A 24,568-nucleotide genomic window follows, 5' to 3' on the forward strand; every position below is an offset into this window, starting at 1 on the left:
AACTCAGTTTCTCTTGACTCCAGGATCAGTGCTCTATCTACTGTGGCACCTAACTATTGAGACCCAGATGACTCTGGAGGAGAAAGTGAGACTGGTGATAGCACAGAACTAAAATCCAATTCTCATGCATGTCATAGCATCACCTCCCTGATATCATGGTTTTCTTTGAGAATGAAAGACAAAGGGTAGCTATATGGCACAGTAGATAGAGCACCAGTCCTGGAGTCAGGTGGACTCAATTCCAGTCTCAGACACTTAATAATTACCTTGGGCAAGTCACTTAACCTTATTGCCTTGGAGAAATTGAAAAAAGAGAATGAAAGATAAACACCAAGTGACTGAATCAGGATTTGAACTCAGATCTTCCTAATCCTGGGGCAGTTAGATGGTACAGTGGATAGAGTGGCAGAGTTTAAATCTGACTCCAGATACAAAATAAGGCAAAAGACAGTCCTTTCCCTCAAAGACTTTACAATCTAATGATAACTATCATAGAATGATTCCATGAGATGAAGGAGTCCTTGAATATGTTTCTTGGTAGAACCATATAACTTGATGTTATCTATGAAATATAAGATCCTTTGATTCATTTGAGAATTATATTTTGTTCTATTTAGGAGAGATAATATATTTTATTTTGGAAGAGCCATAATAAGCTTAAACTATATCACTGAAAAATGCCTCAATTTCTTGACATTTTGCTGGTGATGCATGAGAGAACAGTTTTTATATGAACATCCTCACTATTAGAATATGTTTTATATATTTGCAGTGCATGGAAGAAGAGTGTGACTTTGTGCTAAGTTGGAAAGTCAGTATAAATGTTATGACATACAGGCAGCTGATTCAGTAATTAGTGGATTAATAAGTTGGTATGGTACTTTCTGGCACCCATTTTTGGGCCTTATTAGCTAATGTATTGGGCTTTTGGGGGGGGGATGTTTAGAGATTGTTTTTAATGATATGAACTGTATTTGTTCTTCCCAATAAAATGAAGTTCACAAAGGAATTCCAGTTTTGTATGTCCTAGATTCAACTCAATTCAATTTAACATTTCAATTCAACAATTCAACAAGCATTGTAGGTACTGAAACAAAGACAAAAATAAAATACTCCCTGCCTTTAAGAAACTTATTTTTCTACTCTATATAGGATTGTATAAAAATTTAAGGTTATCTCATCTAAGGCAACTCTCCTCACTTACATGTGAAGAAACTGTGACAGGGAAGGATTCAGTGATTTGCATTAGGTTAACAAAAGTAGTAAGAAGAGACAAGATTTAAACCCAGATCATTTGATTAGAACTGTATCCAATATATTTGTTGTTATTGTTTTAAAATGGGAATTCTGAGCTATTTAGGGATTTTGTTGTCCTGACTTATTTGGTTTTGTTACATTCATCCCTTTTTTTATTGAATTTACTGAGTATAGGCCACTGGAGGTATAAGGCAGAATTTAGAATGAACTTCAAGAAACCAAAATTAAAAAATAGAGTATTAAATTCTCAACTGCTCCTCACTCTGATAAAGATCTGAAAACCTTCATTCTTCTTGCTCCCATCCTTTGGCTATATATTCTCAGCACACAAAGTAAATTCTAGGGAGCCACATTACCCTTCTCCATTTTCAAAGTCAGTGGAGGCAAAGGGCAAAGGTTGAGTTGTCCTTGGGTGGAATACCTGCTGGCAGTGATTGCATCGGTATATAACCATTGGGTGTTGTACTTGCAGTCTATGCTGATGGATGAAGCTCTGGTCCTTAAAGATAAGTTGCTGGGGATTTGTAGGAACTAAATTCTCCTTGTCTCTCTCACCTTTTCTTACTTTACCTGGATTCTGCTGGAATCTTTTTTCAGATTGTTTCTCTACACTCCTATGCTGGATTGAGTTTTTTTCCCTCTCCTGTCCTTAATATATGTTTTTCTGATGTCTATTGTGCAATTCGATAATTCTGGTGGTTTTAGCTACACAGATGAAAATTTATTTTATTTTTTTTTAATTTTTCCCAACTATATGGGGTTTTTTTTAGTTTTTTTTTTTTTGCAAGGCAAATGGGGTTAAGTGGCTTGCCCAAGGCCATACATCTAGGTAATTATTAAGTGTCTGAGACTGGATTTGAACCCAGGTACTCCTGACTTTATCCACTATGCCACCTAGCCGCCCCCCAACTATATGTTAATACAATTTTTAACATTTGTATTTCTTCTTTAAGTTTTGAGTTCCAAATGAAATGGTAAAGAATCTGATAATGGTCACACATGTACAATCATGTATAACATTTTCAAATTAATCATTTAATATGAAGAAGAAAAAAATATGCTTCAGTGCTCCAGTCAGATTTCAGATTTCAGTCCTTTTTCATCATGAGTTCTTTGAAATTGTCTTGGATTGTTATATTGCTGAGAATAGCTAATTCATTCACAATTCTTCATCATACAATATTTGTTACTGTGTACTGTGTTCTCTTAGTTCTGCTCACTTCATTTTGCATCATTTCATTTAAATTCACTTTTTTAAATCATCCTGCTTGTCATTTCTTATAGTACAATAATATTCCATCACAATCATATGCCACAATTTGTTCAGCCATTCCCCAGTGGATAGACATCTGCTTGATTTTCAAGCTACCATGAAAAGAGCTGCTTTAAACATTTTTGAACAAGTAGCTCCTTTCCCCCCACCTGTTTTAAACAATCTCTTTGGATATTCATAGCAGCTCTTTTTGTAGTGGCAAAGAATTGGAAATTGAAGGGATACTCTTCAATTGGAGAATGGATAAACAAATTATGGTATATGAATGTTAATGGAATACTATTGTTCTCTAAGAAACCATAAATGGTCAGACTCTAGAGAAGCATGGAAAAAATTACAGGAACTGATGCTGACCTAAGGGAACAGAACCAAGAGAATAATGTACACATTAACATTGTGAGTTGATCATCCTTGATGAATACAGCTTCTCTCAGCAGTTCAGAGAGCTAGGACAACCCTGGAAAACCAAGTATGGACAATGCTATCACTATCCAGAGGAAGAAAAACAAAGCAAAAACAAAAACAACGCAACAGAATCTGAATGAACAATATATTCTCTTTTTAAACAATTTATCTTATGTGTTTATTAAATATCTCATGGTTTTCTTTTCCCTTAATCCTAATTGCTCATACCGAAAATGATTAATCTGTAACATGTTAAAAACAAATGTGTATGTACAATATTCACCTAATGTGGTGAGGGAAGGTGGAGTGGGAGGATGAAAGGAAATTGTGTAACTTAAAATATGCATATGTATGTGGATGAATGTTGAAAAACTTTCATAACATGTAATTGGAAAAATAAAATATCAATTTGAAAAACCACTTTGGGATATAGACCTAGCAGTGGTATAACTGGATTAAAAGGATATGCATAGTTTTATAGCCCTTTGAACATAATTCCAAATTCCTTTCCAGAATGGAAATTGAGGCAAATTCAGTGAATTGCCCAGTTAATAAGTGTCTGAGGCTAGATTTGAGTTCAGGTCTTTCTGACTCTAGGCCTGATGCTCTATCCACTACATCACTTAGCTGCCCATAAAATCATAAGCACAACATTTTAAATACATGTTGCCATACTAGATAATCATGATCACTAAGCAGCATGGAATGAAATATAGCACTCCTCTGGGACCACTTCCCCAGCTCTCATACCCACTTATGCCTCCACAGGATGGCTATACTGTATTGTGCTCAAAGCTCTTTGGAAAATCCTAAGGGTCTGGGTTTCTGGTTCTATTGCTCTAAAACTATCACTAGTGCACTTCTCACTGATGTCAAATAGTCAATAAACAATAAGAAAGCATTTACTATTGCCAATCACTCTGCTAAGCCCCAAAGTTTCCAAGAAAGGGCAAACAATTCTTTGCTCTTGAGAAGCTCACAGTCTAGTGAAGGAGACAGTGAAAATCTCTCTATATAAACAAATTATATTCAAGATAAATTGGAAATAATCAATAGAAGGAAAGCATTAAGATTAAGGGGGATCAGGAAAACCTATATGATAGGTAGGATTTTTAACTATGACATGAAGGCAATCAAGAGACAGAGATGAGTAGGGAGAATATACACCACCAGAGCAGTAATTTCAAGAATTGATGACATAAAGTATAATGTTCTTCAGGGATACAGTTGAAGTGCATCATACTTCTGAACCTTAAATACATGATCTGACTTGGGGAGAAGTCAGATACTTTCTCTTAATGAAAACTGGAAGAGATGTGCCCACAGGGATTATCACCCTCCTAACAATTGACCATGTTATCTGAGATACTAGAGCAGGGACTATGTATCCAGATGACACACCTAGGATAAATATGGACAAATAAGGGCACAGAAGAATACAGAAAGATAGCCAGCCTGGGAAGGACAGTTTTAAGCAGTTTGATCCTTTGCCCCAGGGAAGAATGCTGACTGCCCAAGGACTCAAGAAAGAATTTCTCCCCACCAAGAGGTTGTGAACCTATCCTTTGGCAACATGAGCTGTCTACATCTGTGCATCACTACCATAATTTAAGCTTGAGGCTATTTTTCAGAGCAAAAAATGTGCCCCTAGTTTGAGGGGAATGGTTTCATAATTACCATATTTCTCCATGTATGAGACACACCTAAAGTTTGGAGTCCAAAGTTTGAAAAAATATATTACATAAAGTTATTGAACTCAAGTTTTATCATGAAATTCAATTTGGGCAAGTCTGGTGCATGGACACATCATGCTTTTTCCTTGGACATCAGTCACTTTTTCATCAGCAACTCATCTGGCCTCTTGCTGAGCCATCTTTGTGGACAGAGGAATTCCAATTGCCCTTTGCTCTTCAATCCATCTTTTTTTTAAAGGTTTTTGCAAGGCAGTGGGGTTAAGTGGCTTGCCCAAGACCACACAGCTAGGTAATTATTAAGTGTCTGAGACCAGATTTGAACCCAGGTACTCCTGACTCCAGGGCTGGCGCTTTATCCACTGCGCTACCTAGCCGCCCCAATCCATCTCTTCTCTCTCTCTAACTCAGGCCATTTGGCAGCCTTGCCTCTCATGGCCTTCTATGGCCAGGACATTTTCAGCAGGGTTTCTTCTTTCTGTAGACAGTCTTTTTTTTTTTAGTATTCTTTTTTTTGTAGACAGTCTCAAATTGGAGGAGGACCATTCACTTTTGCAAACTGTATCACTTTGAACTTGAATTCAGCACTGTACAAAAATCTTTTCTGAATCATTTCTGGGCAGAACATAGCAAAATGTAACCTAATATATCAGTAACAAATGTGATACAATGAGTGCAAAGACAACAAACCCAAAAAAGAGGGAAATGCAAGTAAAAACATTTACAACCACTGTATAAGACAATCCCAGTTTTTAGATCCCAAAATTTTCAAAAAAGGGTGTGTCTTATACATGGGGAAATACAATATTGTTCTTGCTACATTGACTTAGGAAATACCTTTTCCTAAAAGGTAATTGAAGTGTAGTTGATCTGCTTGCTCCATGTTCAAGACTCTTTATAACTTACCTTAATTCACCCCCCCACTTTAAGGGTCTTTTTCAAACTTATACTCAGTTACTTGAGAGCAGGGATTGCCTTTTGACTTCTTCTAGGGGGTTACTCCTAGTACTTAGAACAAAGACTGGCACATACAAGTTGCTTAATATATTTTGACTGATTGACATGAAAGAGAAGCACATTAGCAGTGGCTCATGAACAATAGTTCAAGAAAGTTGATCTATTTAATCCTCTCCAAAATCTTAAGCAGAGATTCGAATTAGGGAAGGGGCCCCAGAGAGGGTGCTACATCTACCTCTATGTTGCTTGGAGAGTATGTGTAGTAAGTATGTCAACAACTAGTAAATAAATATATTCAACTATTGGTTAGAATTCTAGGCTTGGAAAACGGAAAGACCTGAGTTCAAATCTAGCCTCAGACACTTACTAGCTGGTGACCCTGGGCAATTCACTTAACTTTCCTTCAGTTTCTTTATCTGTAAAATAAGCTGGGGAAGGAAATAGCAAACCACTCTAATATCTCCACAAAGAAAACCTCAAGAGTTGGGCACAATTGAAATTTAATATATTGTTTTTATGTGTAGCATTCTCAATGATATTTTAAGGTTTGTTTGTAATATGAGGTTTTGTCACCTGTTAAACCATGGAAGATAGAAAACTTCTGATAACCTAGACATGATGTCATTTCTTTTTTTTCCTTTTAGGTTTTTTTTTCAAGACAAACGGGGTTAAGTAGCTTGCCCAAGGCCACACAGCTAGGTAATTATTAAGTCTGAGACCGGATTTGAACCCAGGTACTCCTGACTCCAGGGCCGGTGCTTTATCCACTACACCACCTAGCCATCCTCCATGATGTCATTTCTTGTTAATTTTTTGTAGCTACTAAATTTTTTATATATGTGGCATCCTGATATATGTGGTAATCTCTACTGTTTCCTTAATAATAATAATAATAATAATAATAGTAGTAGTAGTAGGGGGCAGCTAGGTGGCACAGTGGATAGAGCACCGGCCCTGGAGTCAGGAGTACCTGAGTTCAAATCCGGTCTCAGACACTTAATAATTACCTAGCTGTGTGGCCTTGGGCAAGCCACTTAACCCCATTGCCTTGCAAAAAAAAAAAACTAAAAAAAAATGGTAGCTAGTATTTATACAGAGCTTTATGGTTTAGTAAGTACTTTGCAAGTATTATTTAATTTTATCCTCACAATAACCCTGAGAGACTTTACAGATGGGTAAACTGAGGTCACATAGATGGCAAGTATCTGAGGCAGGATTTGAACTCAGGTCTTCCTGACTCCGGATCCAGTACTCTTTCTACCTAGTTTTCCTTAATGGATCACTAAATTCTGTTTCTTTCAGGATACCCTTTCTGTAATTGCTGGGTGTTGATGACCCAGTCTTTAATTGAAATCACAAATCCATTTCTTCAAACAATCACTACTACTTAACTATTTGTTGGATACATACGTGTGTGTGTATATATATATATATATATATATATATACACACATATATAAAATTGAATTTAGGTGTATATTGCCCTTGTAAGATATTTCAAGTTCTTTCTTAGATATATCAAAAAATATACATATTTATACTGTACTTTTAGTTTGAGGTAAAATTCTGTCAAAAACAATTTGTCTTAATTTAAAATTATTCTAAATCCAAGTATTTTCCAGCTTAAAAAGAGAGACCTATGCAAACTGATACAATCCTTCTCCAGGTGATTTATCAAATCTGTTATTTTTTATATCAATCAAACATTTATTAAATGCCTATTTTGTGTCAGAGAAATGAGGCAAAAGATAGTCCCTGCCCTCAAGGAGATTACAATCTTTTTTTTGGTAGAAAGATTTTATTTATTTTTAATTTTACAATTTTTCCCCTAATCTTGCTTCCCTTTCCCAACCTCCCACAGAAGGCAGTCTGTTAGTTGTTACATTGTTTCCATGGTATACATTGATCTAAGTTGAATATGATGAGAAAGAAATCATATCCTTAAAGAAGAAAAATAAAGTATAAGAGATAGCAAAATTACATCATAAGATTTTTTTTTCTAAATTAAAGGTAAATAGTCTTTGATCTTTGTTCAAACACCACAATTCTTTCTCTAGTTACAGATGGCATTCTCCATCGCAGGTAGCCCAAAATTGTCCCTGATTGTTGCACTGATGGAATGAGCAAGTCCATCAAGGTTTTTATCACCCCGATGTGGCTGTTAGGGTGTACAATGATTTCTGGTTCTGCTCATCTCACTCAGCATGAGTTCATGCAAATCCTTCCAGGCTTCCTGGAATTCCCATCCCTCCTGGTTTCTAATAAAACAATAGTGTTCTATGACATACATATACCACGGTTTGCTAAGCCATTCCCCAAATGAAGGACATTTACTTGATTTCCAGTTCTTTGCCACCACAAACAGGGCTGCTATGAATATTTTTGTACAAGTGATGTTTTTACCCTTTTTCATCATCTCTTCAGGGGGATAGACCCAGTAGTGGTATTTCTGGATCAAAGGGTATGCACATTTTTGTTGCCCTTTGGGCATAATTCCAAATTGCTCTCCAGACAGGTTGGATGAGTTCACAGCTCCACCACCAATGTATTAGTGAAGGAGCTTACAATCTAATAACTACCATCACTAGATGATGATGATGTTTCATATGGGGTTTTTTGGTAGATTTTTCAAGGCAATGGGTTTAAGTGGCTTGCCTAAGGCCACACAACTAGGTAATTACTAAGTGTCTGAAGTCGGATTTGAACCCAGGTACTCCTGACTCCAAGGCTGGTGCTTTATCCACTTCGCCACCTAGCTGCCCCCCATGTTTCTTTGTAGAGCCATGTTAACTTGATAGCATCTATCAAATATCTATAAGATCCTTTGGTTCAATTCTCTCTTAATTCTATTTAGTATCACAGTGGTCCCTTCTTCCTAGTCAGCTCCTGCCCTGCTTATTCTTCCAATACATACTCTTTCTTCAGTCCAGTGACTATGACCTGCTTCCTGGCTGCTTCTCAAACTAGATTCATTTTTTCCAACTGTTCCCAGAACTGGAATGTTTTCCCTCCTGAACTTTGCTTCTTGGCTTCTTTTAAGTCCTAGCTAAAATCCCCCTCCCCTTTTTACAGGAAGCTTTTTTTAACCCCTTTTAATTCTAGGGTTTTCCTCAAGTCTCTAGTTCATGTTTATCCTGTATATAACTATTTATATTTATTTGTATGTTGCTTCCAATAAATGGCAAGTTCCTTGGGGGCAGGAAATGTCTTTTGTCTCTTTTTTGTATCCTCAATGCTTAACACAATGCCTGGCTTAATAATTGTTGAATTGATTGCTTCTTCCCATAAGCAGCTTGCTTTGTTTATGTTTGTTTTCTCCTCCCTTAATGAGTTTCTCAAGGAAGGGACTGTCTTTTGCCTCTTTTTATATCTGCAGAGTGCCTATACACAATGCCTGTCATAGAATAGGGGTTTAATAAGTGTTTATTGATTGACTGATTGATTGATTGATAAAGAGATCACAGGATGTATACAATTTTCATTATAGATTTTGAAAGACTAATATGTCTTTTCATTGATTAATTGTGTCAATTGGACCAGAACTAGTCTCTAACTTGTGACTAGCTAGAGCTGAACAGAACAGGCTAGAGACAGGAGAGTTATGGATCAAACAGAAGTTTAATTAATTTCAAAGTGAAGAAAATGATGCTTCTCTGAATTCTTCATATTTATTGTTTCTTATAGTACATAATATTCCATTACATTCAGTACCACAATTTATTTATCCATTTGCCAATTATTGGACATCAATTTGTTTTCAATTCTTTGTTATCACAGAAAGTTCTATTATGAATGTATAATTGATAAATTCACAGAATTGGCAGCAATAATACATTAAAATGTTTCAGAAGCACAAATAAATTCATTTCCCCTTCAAAAAAATGGATTTGAACTGATGCTGAGTGAGATAAGCAGAACCAGAAAAACACTGTATACCCTAACAGCAACATGGGGATGATGTTCAACCTTGAAGGACTCGCTCATTCCATCAGTGCAACAATCAGGAACAATTTTGGGCTGTCTGCAAAGGAGAATGTCATCTGTATCCAGATAAAGAGCCATGGAGTTTGAACAAAGTTCAAGGGCTATTCCCTTTAATTTAGAAAAAAAAAACCCAGATATCTTATTGTCTGATCTTGTTATCTCTTAGACTTTTTGTCTCTTCCTTAAGGATATGATTTCTCTCTCATCATACTCAATTTGGATCAATGTATAACATGGAAACAAAGTAAAGACTGCCAGATTGCTTTCTGTGGGGGGGGGAAGTAAGATTGGGAGGAAAATTGTAAAACTCAAATAATATCTTTAATAAAAAAAATGGATGCAGGAATAGGATGAGGTGAATATCATTCCTGTGGTACTGACTGCAAACAGGGGACATAATTTAAGTGATTCAAAAAGGATCTGCTTATCTCTTCTTGGAGACAGAAGTCTAATACTCATTTTGAACTTTTTTTAATGTTGGGATAAAACAAACTCACAAGTCATTGAACATCTAACAAAAGATCATAACATATAGTAAGGACTTGGTGGTACTTCTCTGGATATAGTCCCTCTTCTCTCCATCTAGAAACATATCTGGTTAGTAGGTCATTCCAAAATATGGTGTCCTCAGGCACCCAACAGTTCTAAGAGGCCCAGATTCCATATGACTGAATATCCCTAGATGACCAAGACGCTGCTGAAGATGAGGCCAATCAGATCCCCCGGGGCAGATTCATTCTGTCACATACCACCTCTTTATGGCAAAGTCCTCAGGATCTTCCTAGGGGGTAGTGTCATAACAATAGACCTTTATTCCACACATAAAGATGCATTTAGCCTTCAAAGTAACTTAGTTTTAAAATATATTAATCTATGTTTTATGTTATTTTCATTCATTTTTTCATGGAGATATTTCCCTTTTACATTTTAATGTGGTTTGGAATGCACCTGGAAGTGCTTTGGAAAAGGGCTAGTGGGGGGGAGGGGGAAGGGAATAGAACAAAAACAACACAAATATGTGGAAGAGAACAAAAGTCAATAATTTTAGGCCTTTTTTTTCCCCTTCAGAAGGATCAAGGTTCAAATATTTCCTGAACAGAAATCCTATTATGACCAATATTTTAAAACATATATTTTTATTTATTTTGTTAAATATTTCTCAATTACATGTAATAATGTTTTAGCATTCATTTTTTTAAATTTTGAGTTCTAAATTCTCTCCCGCCCCCTCACCTCTACCCCCTAAGAAGGCAGGCAACATGATATTAGTTATATATGTGAAGTTATGAAAAAAGTATTTCTTTATTAACCAGAGTATGGACAGTATTAAAGGAGAAAGAGGAATAGAAAAAGAAGTCGTAAGACTCTTTCAACCTGTCCCAAGATCTAAGTTAATAGAGAGGCTTTCCCTGCACCATAGCCATCCATTCAATGTTCTCTGGCTCACCTGTCAAAAGCTCTCCCTCTCTAAGAGGAGTGAGGAGTGAAACAAAATCTTTTCCTCTTTTCCCTCCTTAGAGGGGGATTCTTCCTCATCCTCATCCAGTGACTGAGAATTACAAGCGAAACAACTAAGAGATTCTCTTTCTTCCAGGTAAATAAATACATGTCTACTATAGTATACTAGAGAATTAATAACTATTTCTTGAATTTGACCAAATGTGAAAAACTATGGGAATTCTAACATGAAGTGATAGAGTAGAGAAAGGGAATATTTTCCTCATTTTGCTTTTTATATCCCAGGTTTGAATGTTGTTTCATACTTCAGTGCTTGTTGATTGATTAATTAAGCAAAACAAAAATATACATAATGATTGCATTGAAAAATAATATGTGGGGGCAGCTAGGTGGCGCAGTGGATACAGCACCGGCCTAGGAGTCAGGAGTACCTGGGTTCAAATCCAGCCTCAGACACTTAATAATGACCTAGCTGTGTGGCCGTGGGCAAGCCACTTAACCCCTTGCCTTGCAAAAACAAAAAAACAAACAAACAAACAAAAGAAAAATAATATGTGGCCTTCTCTTCCAGGGCAAAAGATGGACATTTAATGAAATAGGAGACTTCCAACTTTTCCTGATGAAAAGACCAGAGCTTAATAGAAAATTTGGACTTCAGATAGGAGACTCAAGAGACACATGAAAAGGTAAAAATTAAAAATAAGGGAGGGGGGAAGGGGAAAAAAACTGTTATCAAATAAAATGAAACTGGCAATATCCTTACCTGGGGAAAAAAAGACTTTAACAACTCTCAAGAACTGTAACTGTTTTAGGGAGAATTTAATTAGCCAGAAGAAATGGACACCCATGACTTATTCAAGAAACTGTTATCCAATAAGATGAAACTGGCTATATCCTTACCTGGGAGAAAGACTCTAATAATGCTCAAAAATTGAAATTCTAGTAGAGAGAATAGCCAGAAGTGATGGACACTCATGACCTTTCTGTGACTCAGATAGAATGATTTAAAAACAATACCTCGGGGCGGCTAGGTGGCGTAGTGGATAAAGCACCGGCCCTGGAGTCAGGAGTACCTGGGTTCAAATCTGGTCTCAGACACTTAATAATTACCTAGCTGTGTGGCCTTGGGCAAGCCACTTAACCCCATTTGCCTTACAAAAAAAAAAATACCTCCTTAAAAAGGAGGACAGTAAAGAGATGGGAGGATGGAGGAGACTGAATGGGGTAGATCTCATTACATTAAGAGGTACAAAGGACTTATTGCAATAGAGGGGAAGAAAGGAGGAGGTGATAACCTTCTGAATTTTACTCTCCTCAGATTGGCTTAAAATTAACATACATACACTCAGTTAAGTTAAGAAACTTATCTTACATATAATTTGTTAAAAAAAAGGGGGAAAGGGGAGGGGGAGGAAAGGGGGAATCAACAGAAGAAAAGGAAGGAAGAAGGGGAAAGCAAAAAGGGGAAAAAAGGGGAGGGCAGTTGGATATAGGAGGGCAAATACACTGAAGGTGGTGGTATTCAGAAACAAAATGCTGGGTAATATGGATAAAGGGAAAAAAAGGGAAAAAAATACAAACAGAGGGAAGATAACATGGAGGGCAATAAAGAGTTAGTAATTATAACTTTGAACGTGAATGGCATGAACTCTCCCTTAAAACATAAATGAATAGCAGAGTAGATTAAAAACCAGAATCCTACAATATGCTGCTTATAAGAAACTCATCTGAAGTAGAGAGATACATATAGAGTAAAGGTAAAAGGTTGGAACAAAATATATTTTGCTTCAGCTGAAGTGAAAAAATCAGAGCTAGCAATCCTTATCTCATACAGAGCACCTGCAAAAAATAGCATTAAAAGAGATAAAGAAGGACACTATAATCTCCTAAAAGGTACCATAGATAATAAAGTAATTACAATACTAAATATGTAGACACCCAATGGTATAGCACCCAAATCTTAGAGAAGTTGAAGGAGTTACAGGAAGACATAGACAGCAAAACTACTAGAGGGGGACCTCAACCTCCTGCTCTCAGATTTAGATAAATCTAACTATAAAATAAACAAGAAGGAAGTTAAGGCGGTAAATAGATTGTTAGAAAAGCTAGACATGATAGACTTATGGAGGAAACTGAATAGGGAAAGAAAGGAATATGCTTTCTTTTCTGTGGTACATGGTACTTACACAAAAATTGACCATGTACTAGGGCATAAAAACCTGATAATCAATTGCAGAAAGGCAGAAATAGTGAATACATCTTTCTCGGATCATAATGCAATAAAAATTATATGCAATACTGGGTCAGGGAGATATAGACCTAGAACTAAATGGAAACTGAATAACCTTATTTTAAAAAATGAATGGATCAAACAACAAATTATAGAAAGAATTAATTATTTATCCTAGATAATGACAATAATGAAACAACATACCAAAACCTATGGGATACACTCAAGGTGGCTGTCAGGGGATATATTATATCTTCAAATGCTTACATGAATAAATTAGTGAAAGAGGAAATCAATGAACTAAATATGTAACTAAAAAAATAGAGAAAGAACAAATGAAAAAACCCCAGTTAAATACTAAATTAGAAATTCTAAAAATTAAAGGAGAAATTAATAAAATTGAAAGCAAGAAAACTATTGAACTAATAAATAAAACCAAGAGCTGGCTTTATGAAAAAACCAATAAAATTGATAAACTTCTGCTCAATTTGATTAAAAAAAAAGGAAAACTAAATTACTAGTATCATAAATGAAAAAGGTGAATTCACCACCAATGAGGAGGAAATTAAAGTAATAATTCAGAATTATTTAGCGCAATTCTATGCCAATAAATTTGATAATCTAAATGAAATGGATGAATATTTACAAAAATTTAAGTTGTCCAGGTTAAATGAAGATTAAATACCTAAATAACCCTATCTCAGAAAAAGAAATTCAACAAGCCATTATTGAACTCCCTAAGAAAAAATTTCCAGGGCCAGATGGATTCACAAGTGAATTATATCAAATATTTAAAAAGCAACTGGTTCCAATTCTATGCAAACTATTTTGAAAAATAAGTGAAGATGAAACTCTACCTAACTCTTTCTATGATACTGGTACTGATATATGGTACTGATACCTAAACCAGGAAGAGTTAAAACAGAGAATGAAAATTATAGAACTATCTCCCTAATTAATATAGATGCAAAAATCTTTTTTTTTTGCAAGGCAATGGGGTCAAATGGCTTGCCCAAGGCCAAATGGCTATGTAATTATTAAGTGTCTGAGGCCAGATTTGAACTGAGTTACTCCTGACTCCAGGGCAGGTGCTCTATCCAATGAGCCACCTAGCCACCCTAGATGCAATAATCTTAAATAAAATCTTGGCAAAACAACTACAACATGTTATCACTAGGATAATACATTATGATCAAGTAGGATTTATCCCAGGAATTCAGGGTTGGTTCAATATTAGGAAAACTGTCAGTTTAATTAATTATATCATTAGCAAACCTATCAGAAATCATATAATTGTATCATTAGATGCTGAAAAAGCTTTTGACAAAATGCAGCACCCATTCCTACTAAAACCACTAGAGAGTATAGGAATAAATGGATTGTTCCTTAGAATAATAAACAGTAGGTATCTGAAACCCCATTATATAAAATGGGGATAGGCTAGAGGCATTCCCAGTAAGATCAGGGGTGAAACAAGGATGCCCATTATCACCACTATTATTCAATATCGTAATAGAAATGTTAACTTCAGCAATAAGAGAAGAAAAAGAAATTGAAGGAATTAGAATAGGGAAGGAAGAGACAAAACCCTCACTCTTTGCAGATGACATGATGGTATACTTAGAGAATCCCCAAAAATCATCTAAAAAACTACTAGAGGGGCATCTAGGTGGCACAGTGGATAGAGCACAGGCCCTGGAGTCAGGAGTACCTGAATTCAAATCCGGCTTCAGACAGTAATTGCCTAGCCGTGTGGCCTTGGGCAAGCCACTTGACCCCATTGCCTTGCAAAAAAACCTAAAAAAAAAACTACTAGAAATAATTAGCAACTTTAGCAAAGTCACAGGATATAAAATAAACTCTCATAAATCCTCAACACTTCTATGTATATGACTAGCAAGATACAGCAGAAAGAGCTAGAAAGAGAAATCCTATTCAAAGTAATTTCAGACAATATAAAATAGCTGGGAGTCTATCTGTTAAGGCAGACCCAGAAACTTTTTGAAAACAATTACAAAACACTTCTCACACAAATAAAATCAGACTTAAATAACTGGGAAAATATCAACTGCTCATGGAGAAGCCAAGCAAATATAATAAAAATGACAATTCTACCAAAACTAAACTACTTGTTTAGTGTCCTAACAATCAAAATTCCAAAAAAATTACTTTAATGAGTTAGAAAAAATGGTTAGTAAATTCACATGGAGAAATAAAACCTCGAGAACCTCCAGGGATTTAATGGGAAAAAAAGTGCAAAAGAAGGTGGCTCTGCCCTACCAGATCTAAAATTACATTATAAAGCATCAGTCATCAAAACTGTCTGGTATTTCCTAAGAAATAGAGGGTGGTTCAGTGGAATAGACTAAGTGCAATAACAGGAAATAATTGTAGTAATCTGCTATTTGATAAACCCAAAGAGTCCAGCTATTGGAATAAAAACTCTTTCTTTCATAAAAACTGTTGGGAAAATTGGAAGTTAGCAAGGAATAAACTTGGATTAGACCAACACCTCACACCCTATATGATAAAAATTGAAATGGATACAGGATTTAGACATAAAAAACAATATTATAGGCAAACTAGAAGATCAAGGAGTAGTTTCCTGTCAGATATATGGAAAGGGAAGCAGTTTATGACCAACGAAGAGATGGAAAATGTGATTAAAGATAAACTAGATAATTTTGATTACATTAAATTAAAAAGCTTTTGTACAGACAAAACCAAGATCAAAAGAAATGCAGTAAATTGGGAAACAATTTTTACGACTAGTGTTTCTGACAAAGCACTAATCTCTAAAATATACAGAGAACTGAGTCAAATTTAAAAAAAAAAGACAAGCCATTCCCCAATTGACAAATGGTCAAAGGATATGCAAAGGTAATTTACAGATGAAGAAATCAAAGTAATCCATAGTCATATGAAAAATTGCTCTAAATCACCAATTATTAGAGAAATTCAAATTAAAACATCTCTGAGGTACCACCTCACACCTCTCAGACTGGTCAATATGACCAGAAAGGACAATGATCAATGCTGGAAGTGATGTGGGAAACCTGGGACATTAATACATTGTTGGTGGAGCTGTGAACTCATCCAGCTTTTCTGGAGAGCAATTTGGAATTATGCCCAAAAGGCAACAAAAATGTACATACCCTTTGATTCAGCAATACCACTACTGGGTCTATCCCCTGAAGAGATTATGAAAAAGAGTAAAAACATCACTTGTACAAAAATGTTCATAGCAGTTCTCTTTGTGTTGGCAAAGTAATGGAAAGTGTGGGAATGTCCTTCAATTGGGAAATGGCTCAACAAACTGTTATATATATATATATACACACATGTCATGGAACACTATTAGAAACCAGGAGGAATGAGAATTTAGGGAAGCCTGGAAGGATTTGCATGAGCTGATGCTAAGTGAGGTAAGTAGAACCAGAAGAACATTGTGCACCCTAACATCAACATGCGAGTGATGATACACCTTAATGGACTTGCTCATACCAATAGGGCAAGAATCAGGCACGATCTTGGGATATCTGCAATGGAGGATGCCATTTGTATCCTGAGAAAGAATTGTGGAGTTTGAACAAAGACCAAAGACTATTACCTTTAATTATTTTTTTAAGAAAGTTATCTTATGTAATTCTGCTATATCACATACTATATGTTTCTTCTTTAAGGATATGATTTTTCTCTCATCACATTCAACTTAGGTCAATACATACCATGGGAATGATGTAAAGACTAGAAGAGTGCCGTCTATGGGTGGTGGGGGAAGGAAGCAAGATTTGGGGAAAAGTTGTAAAGCTCAAATTAAATAAAGCTTTCTAAAATTAAAGAAAGGAAAATAATATGTGGTTCAATTCTATTACATAAGAATAATATCAATAAAATTTTAAATAAAAAAGTTCAGAAAGGGAAATTGAAACAAAATAGCCCATATACGCACAATTTTAAAACAATAAATAACATAAAAGTATAGTTTCATATACCAATGCCTTTTATTCTTCTGTAAGAGAGGGATTGATGGAAATTTCCTTAATCAAATGATCTTCCACTTAAAGTGATCCAATGAATGATCAATCAGTTTTAATCACAGGACTTAGACCAAATGTGAAAAGTTTTGGGTCTTTTAGGGTTTTTTTTTAGGTTTTTGCAAGGCAGATGGGGTTAAGTGGCTTGCCCAAGGCCACATAGCAAGGTAATTATTATTATTATGTGTCTGAGACTGGATTTGAACCCAAGTACTCCTGAATCCAAGGCTGGTGCTTTATCCACTATGCCACCTAGCCACCCAGTCTTTCAGGTTTTTTTGCTGAAGTGAGAGGATTCCAGGCAGGAAGTCTGTTCCAATTGACTGGAGGATTTCCTCACATCCATGAATACAAAATTCCAGAAAACTTGAACCTAAAATTCCAGAAAATTGAATAAACTTGGAGTTCTAGTTGAAACTCTCCCCCCATTCCCCTCAAGAAAATTTGGGGAAGGGGGGAAGGAAAGGAAAAGCCTTGACTTTGGCCCTGGATAGCTTTGTCTCTTTGCCCTAGTTGGCTGGGGAAGAACCTTAGGAGCTGCTTCCTTCTGTATTATTTCACTTGATGAAGTTCAAATATACCTCTTTTGACCCAAAGTCTCTGCTAACCATTATTTTGCATCTCCCTTTCATACATCTCAAACTGGTTATCCAATACACATATTAAACTCAACAAATCCAAAACAGAGCTCATTATTTTCCCCTAGATCCTCCCTTGTTCCTTATTGCTATAGAGGGCAACACCATCTTCCCAGTCATTCAGGTATATAACCTTCGAGTTGTCCACTTTCCACTATCCCTCACCCCCATACCTAAGCAGTTGTCAAAACTGGTGAAGATTTCCCCTTTGTAGCATCTCTTCAGTATGCTTCCTTTTCTCTTCTGACGCTTGTCCCAAACTTGGCAGGCCTCCATCACCTACACACCTAGACTATTGCAATAGTCTGTTGTTGAGTCAGTTTTTCTCAAGTTTCTCCCTACTCCAATCCATCCTCGATTGCAACCAACAAAATGATTTTCTTTTCTTTGTTTTGTTTTTAAAAGATTTTCTTTATTTTGAGTTTTACAATTTTTCCCCTAATCTTTACTTCCCTCCCCCCACCCTCTATCTGTCAGTCTTTACGTTGTTTGCATGGTATACATTGATCCTAATTGAATGTGATGAGAGAGAAATCATATCCTTAAGGAAGAAACAAAGTATAAGAGGTAACAAGATCAGACAATAAAATATCTGTTTTTTTTCCCTAAGTTAAAGTTAATAGTCCTTGGTATTTGTTCAAACTTCATGGTTCTTTCTCTGGATACAGATGGTATTCTCCATTGCAGACAGCCCCAAATTGTCCTCGATTGTTGCACTGATGGGATAAGCAAAATCCATCAAGGTTGATCATCGACCCCATGCTGCTGTTAGGGTGTATAATGTTCTGGTTCTGTTCATCTCACTCAGCATCAATCCCTCCACGTTTCCTTGAATTCCCATCCCTCCTGGTTTCTAATAGAACATTAGTGTTCAATGACATACATATACCACAGTTTGCTAAGCCATTCCCCAATTGAAGGACATTTACTTGATTTCCAATTTTTTCCACCACAAACAGGGATGCTATGAATATTTTTGTACTAGTGATATTTATACCCCTTTTCATCATCTCTGGTATTTCTGGATCAAAGGGTATGCATATTTTTGTTGCTCCTTTGACATAGTTTCTCTCCAGAAAGGTTGGATGAGTTCACAGCTCCACCAACAATAATAATGTCCCAGATTTCCCACAACCCTTCCAACAATGATCATTATCCTTTCTGGTCATATGGGACAGTCTGAGAGGTTTGTGAGGTGGTACCTCAGAGAAACTTTAATTTGCCTCTAATAAGTAATGATTTAGAGCAATTTTTCATATGACTTTGTATTGCTTTGATCTCCTCATCTGTAAATTCCCTTCAACAAAGTGATTTTCCTAAAACTGAGGTCAGGCCATGTTGCCACTAAATTCCAGTGGCTTTCTTTGGCATCCAGGATCAAATATGAAATGATGAATTTGGCATTCAAAGTCCCTTATAACTTAACCCTCTTCGATCTTTCCAGTTTTCTTTAACCCCCTCTCCCCACACTCTTCAATTCAGTGACCCTGGCATCCTGACTATTCCACAAATGTAAACCTCAACTGAAAAAATTCCTTTTTTAATAGTCATCTTAATAATTTTCTGTATAAAGCCTTTCCTGATTCCTCCCAACTTACTAATGCCTTCTCTCTTGAGCTTCCTTGTATTTAACTACTTTGAATTTATTTATATCTATTCATTTTATATTTATGCTGTGTATATATAGTTAGGTTTTAAGGATAGAAAGATGAAATGAGAAATAGTTCCATCCTCAAAGAGATATGTTCTACTGTGGAGGAGGATGATAAATATATAAATAATATTTTACATATGATTATTTGAGGCTAAAGAAAGCACTGCCAACTAAAGTGGGAGGGGTTGAACCAGAATAGACATCAGGGAATTTGGAGGTAGTTTACAGACTGAACCTTGAAGACCAGAGATTATAATTGGGAAGAGAAAGAGTTTTCCAGAAGCTTATGAAAAGAGAAGAGTGAGTCAGTCAGTCTGGCTGGGAGTATGTGTGAGATAATTTTGGAAATGCTATGCAAGGAAAATTCTGTACTCCTCAAGCTAAGGACAAGCTCAGTGAGAAACACTTTTTATTAATTTGTGATTGTTCTAATTTGAATAATTTTTTTCACTTAGAAAAATATCCAAACTGACATGCCTTGCCTACAAGTCATTCAGAAGTTCCAATTTAAAAGATTCTGGGACAAAGAATATTTCACAATATGGTAAAATTTAGTCACAGGTAGGGCTGTGCTGGTGTCAGCTGGAACTATTTCTTATTATTGAATTCAGTGTAAGTATTTGCACCTTGAGAAATGGGCAAACACAAATCAGGGCTCAATTTATTTTATGATCATCTAGTTTTAAAAAGTGTTGGGAAAATGTTAATAATGCAGATTAAACTTTTTAATAGTTTATATTTTTTCCAATTACAAGTAAAAATTTTTGACATTCTACTTATTAAATTTTGAGCTCCAAATTCTCTGCCTCCTCCCTCTTTCTTTCCCCCCCTCAATGAGAAGGAAAGCAATTTGATATAGGTTATATGTGCAATCATACAAAACAGGTACATATTAGTCATATTGTGAAAGAAAACAGACTTAAAAAAAACCAAAACCCCTAATCTCAAGAAAAATAAAGTTAAAAAAGATATGCTTCTATCTTCATTCACACTCCATAAGTTCTTTCTTTGGAGATGAATAGTATGTTTCATCATAAATGCTCCAGAATTGCCTTGAATCATTGTTTTGCTGAAAATAGCTAAGTCATTCACAGTTAATCATCATACAATACTGCTGTTACTGTGTACAATGTTCTCCTGGTTCTGCATCAGTTTATTAAGTCTTTCCAGGTTTTACTGAAAGTATCTTGCTCATCATTTATTATACCACAGAAGTATTTCATCAAAATCATATACCACAAGGGGCGGCTAGGTGGCGCAGTGGATAAAGCACCGGCCCTGGAGTCAGGAGTACTTGGGTTCAAATCCGGTCTCAGACACTTAATAATTACCTAGCTGTGTGGCCTTGGGCAAGCCACTTAACCCCATTTGCCTTGAAAAAACCTAAAAAAAATCATATACCACAACTAAAAAAAAAAAACATTCTCCATATGATGGAGAATTTCCAATTATTTGCCACTACAAAGTGCTGCTATAGATATTTTTGTACATAGGCACCTTTTTTCCTTTAGCTTTTTATTTTTTTTTTGGATGCAGATCTAGTAGTGGTATTGCTGAGTCAAAGGATAGCTCTTTGGGCACATAGTTCCAAATTGCTCTCCGTAATGGTTGAATCAGTTCACAGCTGCTGAAACAATGCATTAGTGTCTCAATTTTTCCATATTCCCTCCAACATTTGTCATTTTCCTTTTTTTTGTCTTATTTTCCAATAGGATAAATGAGATGATACCTTGAGTTGTTTTAATTTGCATTTCACTAATCTCATATAGCTATGGGTAGCTTTATTTACTTTGAAAACTACTAATTCATATCCATTTATCAATTAAGAAATGACTTATATTCTTACACATTTGACAGTTCTCTATACATTTGAGAAATGAGGTCTTTATCAGAGAAACTTTTTTTAAAAAATTACAGTTATGTTTACTCTGGATTTTCCTCCTATTTATCCTTCTCTTTCTTTTCACCCTGCCCATCCTCAAAAGTGTTTTGTTCCCTTCTCTTATCTCCTTCTCCTCTTACTTTCCTGTAGGGTAAGATAGATTTCTTTCTTTTTTTTTTTTAAGCAAGGCAAATGGGGTTAAGTGGCTTGCCCAAGGCCACACAGCTAGGTAATTATTAAGTGTCTGAGACTGGATTTGAACCCAGGTACTCCTGACTCCAAGGCCGGTGCTTTATCCACTGCGCCACCTAGCCGCCCCGTAAGATAGATTTCTATACCTAAATGACTACTTATTTATATGTTATTCCCTTTTTGAGCAATTCCAATGAGAATAAGATTCAAATACTTCCCCCACCTCCCCCCCCATCTTCTCCACTGTAAAAGCTCTTTTTTTTTTTCAAAGCAATGCAAAGTTCACACAGCTAGGTAATTCTCAAGTGTCTGAGGGCAGATTTGAACTCAGATCTTCCTGACTCCAGGGTTGGTGCTCTATCCACTGCACCACGAAGCTCCCCTTCATTCTTTTATATAATTTATCCTATTCTACTTCTCCCTTTCTTCTTTCAAATGCATTCCTTTCTCAACCCTTAATTTTATTTGTTTTAGATATTGAGCCATCATTTTCAACTGGCAACCATGCCCTTTATCTATACTCCTTTTAACTGCCTTAATAATGACAAAATTCTTAGGAGTTACAAGTATCACTTTCCTTTGTAGAAATGTAAACAGTTTAACCTTATTGAATCCCTTATGGTTTCTCTTTTTATAATTTTCTTGAGTTTTGAATCTTCAAGTAAAATATTGTATTTCAACTCTGGTATTTTCATAAAGAATGCTTGAAAATTCTGGATTTTGTTAAATGTCCAAAACTGTACTCAGTTTTTATTGGTTGTAATTCAAGCTCTTTTGCCCTTCAGAATATCATATTCTAAACTCTTCAATCCTTTAATGTAGAAGGTGCTAAATCACAGTAAACATATCATAACTGTTATCCTGACTGTAGTTCCATGTTGCTTCAATTCTTTCTTTCTGACTACTTGCAATATTTTCTCCTTGACTTGGGAACTCTAGAATTTTACTGGGATTTATTCCTTGGAGTTTTCATTCAATCTCTTACAGGAGGTGATTAGTAGACTCTTTCAATTTCTATTAAATTCTCTAGTTCTAGACTTTTAGGGCAGTTTTCTGTTTCTTGAAAAATGATGTCTATGTCCTTTTTTTTAATAGCATGACTTTCAGTAGTCTAATAATTCTAAAATTATTTTTCCTTTATCTAATTTCTGGTTCAGTTATTTTTCCAGTGAGATTGTTCATATTTTCCTCTATTTTTTAATTCTGTTGATTTTGTTTATTTTTAGATGTCTCATAGAGTCATTAGTTTCAACTTGCCTAATTCTAATATTTAAGGAAATTTTTTAGTTTTAATTATGATAGCTTTATTATTGTCACTGTATTCTTTATATAACTTATTATGGATATGGTAAGATTTTTCTTAGTTTTTTCAATGGAATAACAAGACAGTTTGGATAATACTGTATACAAAGCATTTTTACTGGAGTAATATATATCAGTTTTGGTATATACATTTTTAGAATATACTGTAGAATAACACTGCATTATAAATCCTTCACAGAACACCACTTTTTAATGTGAATAGAATTTTTTGGCCAAGTAAATTACTTCTAAGTGAACAGACAGATTCCTTCCCAACTGAATCTTCCTGGGTTGCTGAGGCTCAGGTAGAAGAACACTTTTGTGGAGTGGTATCCATCTGGGCCTGCGCCATAGCTTTCATCTGCTTTTGTTCTCTTCAAAATGCCTTTTTTCCTCTTCAGTTTCTACCAGCAATTATAGGGACATATAGGTGAAGAAGGCACTGACAGTGTGGTATCTCCCTTGGGAATGCAATCCAACAGGATCAGCATCTACCAGACTTCAATCTCCATGAATTTATTGCTGGTGAAAGTCATGTGCTCAGAGATGGAGATGACACAACCTTTCCTGATCTCGTTGTGAAATTTAATGGCATTCATTGAAGCCATGAAGATGTTGGTCTTGCAGTGGTGGGCAAACACATTCCCAGCTACTTCATCCATTAGCTTATGGTAACATCTCCATGAACAAAGCCATGAAGAGTACAATCAGAGGGCCTCACTAGATGTATCAAGGTGGACTGACTGTAGCTGACAGGATAGGGTTCTGGTTAGTAGAAGGCTGCATCAGATCCCCATTCTTCCACTTGGTTTTCATATGGTCTAGCTTTTGGGAATATACCAAAGGAGGGACCTTGAGCACTTTGTCCACATTATTCAGTGACAGGGGCAAATGCCAGAGTGCTGCCTTATTGGTAACTCATCTAGCATTCATGAGGTTGTTTTTTGACATCATGGTCACCTGTACTTCCACTGAGTGCTTCGAGGTATAGGTAATCTCAGCACTTCTCCAATGCACATGGGGGACAGGAAATCCATGAGTTCCACTCTGGTCAAGGCAGCCACACAAGACTCTCCTTTCTGACAGTTACAGTATTGAGTGCTGATGGCTCTTCAGTCATTTTCAGAATGTCCCTCCATGGATATTGCCTACAATATTGACATCATTTGGGTGCATTATCCTGCTGATCTGGATGGCTGACAGGGATGGGGCTTCTTCACCTGACATAGAGTTGCCACTACCAAGGTGATGCAGGGACTCAAAGGTTTCCAGGTGGCCCAGGGAGGTATGAATGAGGCCTGGTGGTGCCTTGAAAGGGGAGGGAAGGAATTATTTTCTTAAAAGATCTCTTGTGCCTTCATTTCTATTTGGTCAATTCTGTTTTTTAAGGAGTTCTTAAGTGAATTTTTTAAATGTGTTTTTCCTTTTGCTCAATTCTGCTTTTTAAGTCATTCTTCTCTTTTTTTTTGGATTTTTTAAACTTTTTATTATATGACTTATTCTTTTTTTAAAGTGTTATTTTTTCAGTATTTTTTAAATGTCTTCTTTGCCAAGCTGTTGACTCCTTTTTTTCATGAGTTTCTTGCTTCATTTGTTCCCCTTCATTTT

At 35.9% G+C, this 24,568-nt stretch overlaps 1 pseudogene; it reads right to left on the bottom strand.

Moving 5' to 3' along the window:
• Positions 1-23,374: 23,374 nt before the first annotated feature.
• LOC141513431 (cytosolic acyl coenzyme A thioester hydrolase pseudogene) lies at positions 23,375-24,262 on the bottom strand (annotated as a pseudogene).
• Between the last annotated feature and the right edge of the window lie 306 nt (positions 24,263-24,568).

Source organism: Macrotis lagotis, chromosome 1, assembly GCF_037893015.1.
Source record: "Macrotis lagotis isolate mMagLag1 chromosome 1, bilby.v1.9.chrom.fasta, whole genome shotgun sequence".
Classification (NCBI taxonomy): domain Eukaryota; kingdom Metazoa; phylum Chordata; class Mammalia; order Peramelemorphia; family Peramelidae; genus Macrotis; species Macrotis lagotis.